Source organism: Zonotrichia albicollis, chromosome 6 (genome assembly GCF_047830755.1).
Source record: "Zonotrichia albicollis isolate bZonAlb1 chromosome 6, bZonAlb1.hap1, whole genome shotgun sequence".
In the NCBI taxonomy this organism is placed as follows: domain Eukaryota; kingdom Metazoa; phylum Chordata; class Aves; order Passeriformes; family Passerellidae; genus Zonotrichia; species Zonotrichia albicollis.
This window is the reverse complement of record NC_133824.1, coordinates 22659027-22672720: the sequence shown is the minus strand read 5'-3', so window position 1 is coordinate 22672720 and position 13694 is coordinate 22659027.

The following is a 13694-nucleotide window of genomic DNA, read 5'->3' as shown; positions in this document are numbered from 1 at the left end:
TGTAATAACTCAAGATGTATAATTCTCCCAGGGTCAGGTGGTTCTGTACACAATAGCTTACCTTTCAGATAATACCAGAAAAAATGTGCCCCTCTGTGCATAATTCAGTCATTCTATACCAGGTGCCTTACAGGAAGAATCAAGGGTTACAGAAAACCCTTGTATAATATAGAAAAAAAGGAATCTAGCCCTTAAAAAAATCTTCATCCAAACTGCTTGTCACATTGCTCAGAACCCAAAGCTAAGTTTTGCGTATGGAGCTAAGACAATCTGCCAGGACCAGTGACACAGTGACTTTTAGATGTGTGCTAGGGTGATGATTGGAAAACACCTAAAACTCTGGTCTTGAAAGAATTTTTGTGTGCATGGATGGCCCCTAAGCTTGTAGTACACAGCTTCATGCAGAATGTGCCATTAAAGGATTTGTATGTCAGGAACACATACTGGCTTTAAAAATTCACTTACTGATTGTTAAGGCATTACCTAGTTGGATTAAAAAATAAATGTTTTCTCTTAAGACAAGTACATGAAATACATTTTTCCTTGGCTCCAAAGCTTTTCCTATATGTTGCTAGCCATTGATTCTCTGAACACTGAACGTCAAATTCATTAGCATGAGCTTATCCACTGGAAATGGGTGAGGAGGAGGAGATATGCTCTCCCTAATAGAATTAGTAACTACACAGTGGTTTTCAACATGAGCTCAGAATATATGATGCTGCTATTTGGCCTAATCTTTTGGGACGTGGCAAGTTCCAGGGTATTGATAATTTCAGATTAAATTTAGCTCTTAAATTTGAATTGGTCCCTCCAGCACTGCTGTCAGACTAATAGCAGCAATAAGAAAGATCTCTTCCCTTCTTAGATAAGAAACATTCAAGCAGGGCTTTAGCCCATCCCCCAGACACAGCGCTGTTACTTTCACAGCATTAACTGCATGATGACTGTGAGTAAAATATACTGCAGGCTTTATGCTGGCCATTTCCATTTGATTTTGCAAATCAAATCTGCGTACTTGGGATCAAACTTCTTGGCTGACTGGATTAAAAGATGAGACATTTGGATGAGGGAAATAGATTATGTACTCTCTCAGATCTGAAAAACGTCTAACTATTCCATTCCAGCTTTACTCAAGTATGCCTGAAAGCAGGATTTGGCCCACAGTTGCAAGCTTTTCTGATTGTTATGATACTTTCTTATGTACAACTTTACAGGAAATCAGGCTCCTAGAGGTAAAACTAGTGCCCTTAGGCATGCAGGATGAGAGCTGTCTGGCTGAGCAAGCCTGGGGCGTAGCACACACACTGTATGACACAGCCTGGCACCTTGGGCGCAGAGGGCAGGTGTGCTGTGGGAAGGCAGTAGAGGCAGGTATTCTGCTGCTTCCTCTGCTCCCAAAGTGTTGCCTTCTGCTGATGGAACCATAGCAGACCTACCCATCCAGCTGGTGCAGAGAGCAGTAGGGATTCCTTCTCTTCTTTGCTTAGTGCTCAATCCACCCTATCCTGACCAGACACTGACACACATAATTAAATGATATATAATACATTGGGAGAGATTGCAAGTTTTAGTGCTCCTTATTTACAATCAACAGGGAAACATTCTGTCTATCAGACACCTCCTTAGGTGAGGCTATTAATTACCAGTAATTAATATAGTGGCCTTGATAATTAATATAGTGGCCTTGGTGTTTGCAACTAAAATGTGTGAGTGCCTGAGAAACAGTACTTAGTCTGTAAGTAAATAAAGTAGAGCAATAGTTACAGAAGTGGGTTTTGTTCCAAGGAACACGTGCCATGGCATGAGAACACGGTAACCAACGCAAGGAGAGAGTAAAGCATAATAAACCTCCCTTTCTGCTTCTGTCCAAGCTCCCTCTTTCCCAGCTGTAAACACAGCCCTCCATCCCACCCTGCAACCTCCTTCACTGCCCCACAAATGACATACCTTAATCTCTGGTGGCAATGCCTCCACAGCCTCCTTTCCTTGGCATCTAGGGCAGTGAGACAACATGGTCTCTTCACTGGCACACTACAAAGCCAGTACTTTACACACCCCAGAGGGAAGGAAATTGACTCAGGAGGATATTTATAGATTATTCAGATGGACTTTCTGATTGCTTTGGAAAAACAGCAACTAGGAATTAAACATGAAACAGTTGTACTCTTTTTCCTCTCTTGAAAAAAGATCTACACTAAAAAAAGAAGCATTCAAAATTGTGGACTGTCAGAATGAAAGTTGCTTACACATTTTTAATTCTGTTCCTCTGTACTTATGCATTATGAAAGCAGAATTCATCCTGAGCCGTTCCCATGGCCTGCTCCTATAAATGTTGTCAGACTAGATGATCAAGATGGGCCCTTCTAGTTTTGTAATCTATGGAGTTCTGATCTAAAATGACATGATCACACACCATTTTCCCCTCAGCCATGCCTAATTCAGTGCACCAGGTAGATCTGTACTGTGGCTGAATTAGTTTGCTGTCTCTGGGATAACTGTTCCATTTGTTGGAGAATTTGTTAGATATATAAGGGAATGGGTAAGCTTAAAAAAGAAAAAAAAAAAATGGACAGTCATTCTAGGGAGCTGGATTGTACCCTTGAGTCTGTCACATAGTTTCTGTGTAGTGCAAATTTAGACTGGCTTTCAACACGCAGTCATTTATTTCTGAAGATGTGAGTTGTGTTGCTGATCACTTAATTGGAAAGGATGGGCATTTAAAGCTGTAACTAAAACCAAGATGTCTTTTGTACATACATCCAAAATTTCTTTGCAGAAGGACTTGAAGTTGGGAATCCAAATTAATGCAGAATTCTGATATTTATGTATCTGACAGAAATGCCAGCTTTGTGAGGAGTTATGAACATTGGACAAATAGAGGTAAATAATTGGGTGGTCAGAAAAGAGATCAATTGATGTGCCTAAAATAAGACAGTATCACACAATGATTTATGAAAATTTAGCAGAATAGGAAATAGCTAATCTTTTTCTACTGCACAAAATGAGAAAATACATCTAATTCATGAAATATTACTTTAACATGTATGAAAATTAGTGGATATGATTTTCAGAAAAATTTTAATGATGAACAAAGCTAGACGAAGGACAAGTTCTTGGGTTGTTTAAATTGTGAGCTGCTTTCATAAAACGTGCATTAGATAGAGATCTTCATGGACCCATCAATTCTAGAGAATACTTTTAATTGTTCTTTAAAATCAATAATAGCAAAGAACCACCAGAATAAAATAAATTCAAAGGGGTTAACATGTATTTTACAAAGTAATATGAAGTACTTTATTCTCAAGATGACTTTTGTGTCTATTAGGTATATTCCTTGGTCCATCATCTGGGAAATGCTGACCAGAAATACTTCTATGATAACATAGCTAAAATATTAGAGTTGTAATATTTCCCACCCAACTATGAGCATTTCTCTCAATTGTTGAGTAGCTTTTTTGAACTACTGCAGCCTCATGTCAAACACTTTGTCACAGCCAGGTGTAAAACATTCCAGAGAAATAATGGCAGTCTTACAGTACATGGACACATGAGGCCACGGACAATAGCTCAAAAGAGTGCACGTATGTCCCTTACACAGAAATATTTTTCCAATCCCTGTATCAGATTCATGAATTATAGTACAAGGACTAAAGCATATTTTTCTGGGGACTAAGTTCACTTGCAATAAATGGTTCAACAGTCAGTTTAATAAAGGAGTAAAAACATTGATCAGCTAGCCAAGCCTCTTCTGGATGTGGGGACCTTCTGAGATGGTAGGAAGAATCTGATGCTGCTGTTAAGACATAACTGTGTTTTCTAAATTGCAAGAATCACCAAAAAAGCATTTTGGAAGATGTATCTGATCTACCAGTTTACTGCACTAACATGAATTTAACAGGTGTGATACATCAACACAGCATTATGAGCTTAAGATAAATGATAGTACCCTTTTTCACCAAGCAGCAAACTGCAGTGGCATATTGCACAAAGCTCAGAGTGTTCAGTCACTAGGCATTTATGCCTGCTGCCGAAAATAGAATGTCTTTCTGTGATGGGTTAATCCCTCTTTGGCTCTGATCCTGGGTAGATTACTAGTTATAGTAAGCTATGAAAGACTGCTGTGTAAGGCAAGAATTTCACTTAAGTCACTTTGCAACATTCTTGAGACAATAGAAGTTTCTTGTGCATTTTTTTGCAATGTGGGGAATAGTTTCATTGCCTTTACTAAAGCTTCCAATGCATATTTTGATAATTATTTTTACTGTGTATTAGATTATTCTTAATCATAGTACATTTTAAATACTAGGGAAGAAATTAGTCTTTGATTTTGCCTAGAAGTTCTAATCAGTGTGTGTTCATAATCAGAGCACAAAACATATTTGGTTATTCCATATCACTTGGGTCCTTTAAATTCTGGGAGCTTAAACTTTAAGACAAGACTGCAGTGATAACTGCAGTCTACTTTACACTCACCTGAAGGTCAATAAGTATCAGAGCTTGGCAAAGAAAAAAGAATATTCCTTGAACATTTCTCTGTAAGAAAAATGAGTTTATTTCAGCTGAAATTATGTCCTCATTTAAGAACCTTTTCAGTAATGTTTAATTAATTGAATTTTCCTGAAACGACTGTGTGCAGAAGACAAGTTAAGTGTTAAAATTTTGCACTTTTGTGTTAAGATGAGATACATTTAAAGTGCTTGACTTTTAAGGTGGGCTAAATACTTATTTTTATCCAACCAGGTAATTTTAAAATGCTCTTGGTGTTCCAATCACTATCCTCATGGCACATCAGCAAAGCTTTGTTTTTGATTACAAGTTGCCAGAGCTTGATACTTAGTCAGACAATGGAAATAGCCCTGTGCAATAACCATAAATAACTACTGCTCCCAGACACTGTGGAAACTTCAGGAGGAAATACTGAGAACTTCAGGGGGAAATTAGCTCAAGAGAAATGAAAGTTGCACCCCAAAGACCTGAGTTACTATAAATAAAGATAATTCTTAAGTATCTGTTAACATTTGTGCACAAAAAGGAGGAGAAGCACACTATTATCTGCTGGAAATATGGAAAAAGAGTGGGATATTGCACCAGAAGAGATTAGATTACACATTAAGGAAATTTTTTTTCACAAGTAAGTGGTAAAGCAACTACTCAGGGAAGTGGTGGAATAACCATCCCTGGAAGTATTTAAAAAAGATGTGAGTATTTGAGGACATTGTTTAATAGTGACCATAGAGGTGGTACTATCTTGGCAGCTGGACTTGATGATCTTAAAGGTCTTTTCCAGCCTTAATGATTCTATGAATCTGGGAGTGATACAAACAAACAGCCCAAAAACCAAAAAACCCAAACAAAAAAAAAGCCAAAAACCAAATTAAAAAAAAAAAAAAAGTTAAACCAGGGATATTTTTTTAAAAATATTGATGAAGAGAACTGAAGTTTCATTTCTTGTAGAAGAGAAGGATCAGCATCAGGGCCATGGTAGTGACTGCTGACACCAGATTTTTCAAGGTCGACTAGAGCACTTGTACTAGAGATATCTGCCAAAATCAACAATACCATATCACACCTGTCAGAAGCTACAAAGTAATTGCCCTTGAGTGAGTCATGTTAACATTCATGTACTCAGCAAACCAAGCAATTATAAACAGGTCTCTGCTCTCCCTGCTGGTCATTATACTTATTTATTCAATTTGTTGCTTTGCTTCCATTCTAGTTAATGTAACTTATGAGCACTTAGTGCACACTGACTGGAAAGACAAAGGAGAAAAGAGACTCTGCTGACTGCCTGGGCAATTGTCCAAAAATCCTAAATCTATAGCGACAGGCAAAATTGGTTCTGACTCACAGGAGAATGCAGGATTATGGAGGGGGATGCTGCTAGCTGGCAAGAAAACAACAACAGTGAAATTAAGCAAAAAAAACTAAGACTGTAAAGGAACCAAAGTTCATTTTTTCTAGGGCATGACAGTAAATACTTCTGTAGCAGTTTCAGGATTGCTGACTGTGCTGGTATATTTACATGATGAAAAGCTCACTTTCAGTAATTTCATTTTGTAAAGAGCACTACAGTAGGAATTAAGAAAATTCTTATTAACTCTTTTATATTATATGAGGGGAAAAAGCAGATTATGTCCTTATGAACTTGGCTACCTGTAAGTTCATCCAGTATTCAGGTGATGACTTAGATTTTCTGAATAGCAGATGTTCAGAAACTGGGAGACAAAAGCTGGCCAAGAAAGCTGCCTCAGTAGCAGTGCAGGTTATAAATTCAGCATAGACAATCTGTTCTCCAAAACAGAGCTAAAGTGATTTAAAAGGTTCATCAAGGTCACTGAAGAATGCTACACAGCAGTGCTACAAAGCACCAGCTGTCAGGACTGTCAAGTCTTGCTAATGAACTGTGGAATCTGCAGAATATAATACTAATGCTAATTGAAGCCTGAATAGCTTGAAATCTAGTAGGTCATGGCTATTGATTTATTTCCTATGATAATATCAGCTATGCAGCATGGGACAATGCCTAGTTACCTATAGTAGTAGTTAATCCATTGCTGCTGCTATTCATACAAATATCTAAGAGGTTTGAAGCCCTCCTCATGAGGAGTTTGGTTGCATATTTTGTAGATGGTGGATCACTTTTTGCTTTTCTACTAAATCCTGAACAGTGGCCTAGTTTCAAAGAAAGCATAGGAGTGGTCTGAGTTCAAGAAGAATTTGCTTGTTAAAGCATCTTGTGGGGGGGGTGACATGGGAATAATCTGAGTTAGAATTCAGAACTCAGCCTAGCCCTGGACCCAAGCATAGTCTAAGTATACACTTGAGTTTAACAAGCCCTACTTCTTGGTTCAGGAATCTTCGCACTAAATGGATTATGCCCCCTTATGACCTCTTTTGAATGCATTTGCATTTTAAAATTAAGACTTAAATTCTTTCAGGAGCAATATCCATGTCTAAGCAGCTCTCAAGAGGTTACATGAAACACATAACAAGCATGCTTAATTTCAACACAGTTTTTAGGCTGTGTGTACTGACCATTCAGAAAACATTTATAGAACATCATTCTAGGACTTGATAGTCCTTGAGTGCAGAGGTCCAGGCAGGTTCTCTACAGTAAGTGATGTTGTTCCTTTAATTGAGTTTTTATACTTTATTTTAGAAGTTAAGTAAATAGGGATCAGAGCAAGTGAATGGTGTTTGTGTAAAAGTGCTATAGGAAGGCACTTTGATTTTTGGGAATGAGGGTCTCAATCTACCACTGAAAAGGTACAGATCCTCAGAGACACTTACTAAGTTATTACTACGGAAACACATACTTGCCACATCCTCCCTTTGCTACTTGTCTCTGCTTGTACTGTACCACCATTGCAAATGAATCCATTTAGTGACAAATTACAATTTTCCAGATTTATGCTGTGTTGGAATAGTCCCCATGGTATCTGTTTGTACATATTTTCCAATTTAGCCTCTTAAGTAAATCTCTGGGTTTTGAATTGCAATTAGTTTCAACTAGCAAGCAATTAAATGCAAAATGTTTTCTGATGAGTGTTCTAGTTGCATTTATCATCTTCAGGTTTCATTTCACATTATGAAGATTGTAAGGTTTGCTTGCCAACCAAATCTTGAGTTTAAAAGTGGAGTTGTTTTAACTGAGCTATGCAGCTTGTTTTCTCAATGCTATGACTAAACTTGGCTAATGTTTTACAATTGTTTTTATTTTACTCTGTCACTGTCTGAGAGTAGTTATAAACTGCTGCTAACAGATATACAACAGATATGTCTAACTGACCTATGCTGATCCTGAGTAAAATAAAAATGAGAAGTAGTTCAAATCTCAAGAAGCTTAGGATTTAAACAGGGCAATTCAAAAGGCACCAACAGATCTAAGCCTGGTAAGACTTTGTGTCCTTCCATATTCAGATCCATATTTTCAAGGAAAGATAAAGCAAGCAATCATTCTGTGATACAAATGGGAGGATTATCTGATTTTTCACCAAAGATATTATTTTTAGTATCCCTTTTAGGCCACTGGCAGAGCTCCTTGAGTTTTACAATGAATAGGTGCAAAGAACTCAATGAAAGTTGTCTATTATTCAATTAACTTTTTTGAATTTAACTTTTTTGAATTTAGCTTGAACTTTTTCAAGCTAATTATATCACATCAAATCTTTTGGTATTTGCTTTCCTTAACTCACTAGAGAAACACCTTCCTTTCAGCCATCAGAAATCCCAAGGTGACCATCAGAAATGATAACACCACTGATGCTCAGCCATTATTGGCCTTTTCCCAAAAGCATGCAATATGTAGCAAACAGTTGATAACACTGGCAAGACGGCTCCAAAGTCTGGCTTTCTGGTTAAAGTAAGAATGCTGCAGAAATCAGAGGTCAGTGTGGCTGGGGAGCCTGGATACACAGGTTAAAAATAGCTGATGCATCAAATGGGTCAGTCTTCATGTGGGACTCTTACAGAGGGGGGTTGAAATTTTAACAACTCTTGAAGCATATATTTTTGGAAATTAACCATTTGGAAGCTTGACCCAAATGATCTCAGTCCTTACCCCAGAGGTGGAATATACACAGAAATTATCTAGTGACTAATGAACTGGGAATGCTCATAAGTTGTTTCCTTCATTTAAAAGTGGTTACGTGATTACAAATTTTGATTCAAAATGCCTTTAGGTGTTTAATGAAGTGTCAGATACTATATGCACTACATGGAACTATACAGGAAGTGCAGGTCTCAAAAACATTTGAAAGTGAATGGTAGCATACACAAAAAAATTAACTTAGCAACACAGCAAATATAATAAAATATAATGAATGAAAAATCATACTGTAATTTCAGCCTGACAATTTTCATGAGGGTGCTCTACATTCTATCTTTACTGTTTTCAGTGTCTTGATACAAATTGTATATTGTATAAATCCAGTACTCTGACAAATTTTATCTTGCTTCCTTTTCTTTAAAAAAAAAGAAACAAATGTAATCCAGTGATTTTCAGAAGATGTAGCTTGCAAATACAAGAATATTTATTTCCAATTTTTGCATTTAAAAAATTGCTATAAAGTAGTGGATGCTTAAAAACTGATAAAATATTTTTAGTTCTTAATAATATTAATAATTTCTATTATATATGCATGAAGTTTGGACAAGAGTATTATCATTATTTTGTTTTTTTCGAAGAAATAATGTTTTGATAAAGAAAAAGAAGGAAAATAAAGGTAAGAAAATAGGTGAATACAGCTATACATCTCCATTTTGTTGATCACAATTTCTGATCACCTTAAAAAATCATTAAAATGCATTCTTATCTTAGCATAAATATGTTACTCATATAGTCTTAGGTGAAAATGAAGCAGAAATGGAAGTCCTTTACTAAATATGAATGTGATAACTCAATGGCAAAACAAAACAAGTGTTTGATCAGGATTTATCAATGGCAGTTTATGAGGACAGGAGTTACTGGTACATCGCTCGATGTGTCAGCCATGACAAAAATTGTATTTGCTGTAGTGTATTCTCTGAGACCAGTTTGTTTTAGGATTATAAACTCAGTTAAGTCTTCATAATGAGAAGCAAAATTACTTGATCTTTTACAAATCAAGATTCTCAAAGACTATTTGGCCAAATCTAAGCAGGCAAGAAATCCTGTTAAACTGTTGAAGCAAAATCCTAAATTATGCCTGTGTGGCCTCTTTTTCTCACTATTTAGAAATGAATTTAATGACTCATTAGATAGCACATTGGCAGTTCTACCCTACTTCTTGCAAAAGAGAAACACTACAAACATAAGAGGATTATATTATCATTAGGACTCCTTCTGAATTAATAAGCTTAGGAGGAACCTGAATTACAATAGCAGAAGATGAGTTACAGTAGAATATTTTACATGGTACTTTGAGTCTAGCTTGGAATCTCTCCCTGCAGCCAATTTGGATGATGTGGTTTAGAAGACTCCCTTTTGTCACTAAAGCTAATTAGGAAAGGCTCTATTTAGACAAATTTAATGCTGCTGCTAATGACCAAAGATCAAACTATCTGCCAGCTGCTGTTAAGAACACCTGATTCAGTCAGCATTTCTACTCCCCTAAAATTCTGCTGCTGTCCAGTGTTGTGTGAGAGTGTATTTTCCCAAAAGTAACTATTTATGGTGACAGTAAACACTAGTGCAAGAAAGCAGTACTCAGAACAGGCATGTGCCTTGCAGTGGCTGTAGAATGTCACCCAGTTACACACGGAGCTCTACAGGTTGTAGAGCTTTCCACAATTCCTTCCTGATGGATGAAAGAAAACTCAGAATGGATAAACATCCAGCCTGCATGGATGAATGGGGAAGGGATTGTGGGGATAAACAGATGTTCTGTCTTATGTGGGATTTTATGTTTGATCCTTCTAGGGCAATGGACAGGAAGTACTGTCTTGTCAGACAAGCAGTTTCCTGCCATAGGCAGAAGATACTGACACCATCTCCTGAATTTCTTATTTTAACTTGAGCAGAAGAGTCTCAGGAGTTGCGATGTTATTTAGATTATTTTAAAACAGCTTACCTGAAAAAAAATAATGGAGACATCACTTTTCACTTGCAGTATTTTGAAACTTGAAAAATACCATAACTGGACATCTGAACAGAAGATAAAATATCTTTGGGTTCTTTAAAACATCAGCCAAAACATGTTTTCTTTCACAAAAAATATGGCTGAGACTAGGAATTTTTTAGTGCTTTATAATTTTTCTCTTGAGTATTAGGATAAAGAAATACTTTAAAAACATTTCAGAGAGTATAAATAACAGCTGAAGTGTTACCATTTTAATACAAAATGAATTATTCATACTTTATCTGTGATTTAATGGTCACATCAGATCCCATTACAAGACAAGTCTTTGCTTTGTAAGGAATAAATGCATATAATATGTGAATGAAATAAGCATACAGTATTTTAGATCCATCTTCATACTTGGATTTCTAGATATCAATATATGGCATGCTATACATGTATATCTCAAAATTATAGATTAATGAACTCAGCAGGGCAGGAAGATAGAAGGCAATATGTTTAAAACTAGTGGTCAAGTGTGGTTTTTATAGTATAGTTCAATAACAATACTCCTAAACAAAAATATATTTGGTCTTTAGGTTTGGATTAATATTAAAAGAACAATTTCAAAAATTGTCTACTTAACTCAAGACCCCATATTTCTTTCTTATGCATAATTAACTGAAGACTTTATGTATTATTGAATTGTAATGAGATTTTAAATTCCATATAATTTTTCAAATGTAAATTTTGTTTCAAAAAAGCATAAAGTCTTTTGGAAATTTTAACCATAGGTGTGGTATTTTGAAAATATCACCCAAAGTGATTTTTTCAGGAGTTCCAGTTCCACAATGACAGAATTTAACTATCAGGTATTTTCATTCTCAGTTAAGTGTTCCTAGCTTTATATGAAAAGTCAGTGCCCTATTAGTGTTAGGTTACTATTAGTGTTAGGTTACTATTAGTATTTTATAGGGTGGATATACTCTGTTTTCTCCTTGTTCATAGAATTGACAGTTTTAAGATTTCTACCTCCAATTTACACAAAATAAATTCCTAAACCACTGCAGAAAACTTAATAAATCCTGTTAACTCATCCTCTAAAAGTCATCTTTAGCCATGCTTAGAATAGTAAAGAACTAAATAGTATAGTTAATATAATCCTTAGAACTGAGGTGTCCAAAATCCTCAATTTTTCTTGTTTTTCTAGATAGTAATGAGTGGAAAAAGATGGAATTAGATTGGTTGTCACAGCAGACACCAATGCCAAATGTTAAAAGGAAAAATAAAAAAAAATAGCCAGTCCATCTTATTATTTAGATTTATCAACTTTGCCTTTGATGAACACAAATCCTGATGTATTGAGACTGAATTGTGTGATTTACAGTTATTCCTTGTGTTGTAGAAGTGCATGTATACCAGCATCATTAGGCATAAAATTTTGTCTCAAGACTGTGAATCATTCAGTGTTTTGTTGCTTGACCTTGCTTTTCTGCCTGTTTGCAGATCTGAAACTGTGTTGATCTTGAGGTTATTTCAGCTGAAGTGAGCTTGCTGGGCTTCCTGTTGAGCTAGGCTGTTAGGCAAGACAGTTGCATGACATTTGCTTTAATTTGTTGACACTAAAAATCCCTGAGTTCAGCTCTGATGGAAGACAGATCATGTAATGCCCCTGTGAAGGACTTGGAGCATTCTTCATGTAGAGGCTTAAGACCAGAGAGCAGTTTTTAACACTAGATTAACAAGAAGTTATAGCATTTTGGTAGTCCTTGTTTTAATAGATATCTGAATTTTGCCATGTGTAACACTTTGTTACACACTCTGCAAGCAGTCGAAAACAATTATTACATTTTAAGGTTTTATTTCGTTTTTCAAAACAGAGATTGCAGTAAGTTGCAAATCTGAAAAAAAGTGCTTATCATGCCTGTCTGCCCAAAAGGCATTGAACAATCTTTGGATTTATTTTTGCATGGCTAGCAGTTATAGAAAAATAAAGAAATTAGAGCAGTACTTGCTAGACAATGAATACAATATTTCTGTCAGTATCTTATTACGTAGAAAAGATTAAGTAAAGCTTATGCTATCTGATTTTTTTTCCATTATTAGAGATTCCCAACAATCATCCTCTGCTTTTAATTCAATAATTAATTTCTCAATCTCTGTTAAAAGTTTAATTTTCAACAAAAATTACAGGATGCAGCTATTTTTGGTATGCCGCATATACATCAGTTTCATGAAAATGAAGAAATGCATGCCAGATAAAAATCCCTGCTACAACCTGTTCTCCAGGTACTCAATCTCTGTGCTGTGAGACAGAGACAGGAGGCAGGATGAAGCCCTCAGAATCTAAGGGGAAGTGCTCAGAACCTGCTGTACAGACATGGACAGGTCTGTGGGGCGAGATGGAATCCACCCAAGGGTACCAGAGGAGGTGACAGAAGTGCTCCCTGAGGCCTCCTCCCTCACTGCCTGCAGCCCTGCAGAGCTGGGGAAGCCACAGCTGCCGGGGGGTTATCACACATGATGTGCATCCAGAAAAGGCTGGAAGGAGGGTACAGGGAGCTACAGCCCTGTCAGTCTCAGTGCCCGGGAAGGTCACAAAACAGATCATCCTGATGAGTGCCAGCATGCTGCACACACAGGACAGCCAGGGACTCAGGCCCGGCCAGCATGGCTCCATGAAAGGCAGGTCCTGCCCAAACATCATCTCCATCTATGACAAGGAGTCCTGCTTATTGGATGATGGAAAGACAATGGATATAGTAAAGCCTTTGACAATGTCTCCCACAGACTTCTCCTGGGGAAACTGACTGCTCATGGCTTGGATGGGTCCACTCTTGGCTGGGTAAAAAATGGGTGGCTGAGCCAGAAACTGGTGGTGAATGAAGCTGAGTCCAAACAGTGACTGCTCACAAGTGTAGTTCCCGAGGGCTCAGTATTGGGGCCAGTCCCATTTAATATTTTTGTCAATGATCTGGATGAGGAGATCGAGCACATCCTCGGTCAGTTTGCAGATGGCACCAAGCTGGGTGAGAGTGTTGATCTGCTGGAGGGCAGGAAGGCTCTGCAGAGGGATCTGGCCAAGGGCAGAGTTATAGTGTTCAACAAAACCGAGTGCCAGGTCCTGCAATTGGGTCACAAAAACTCCAGTCAGCA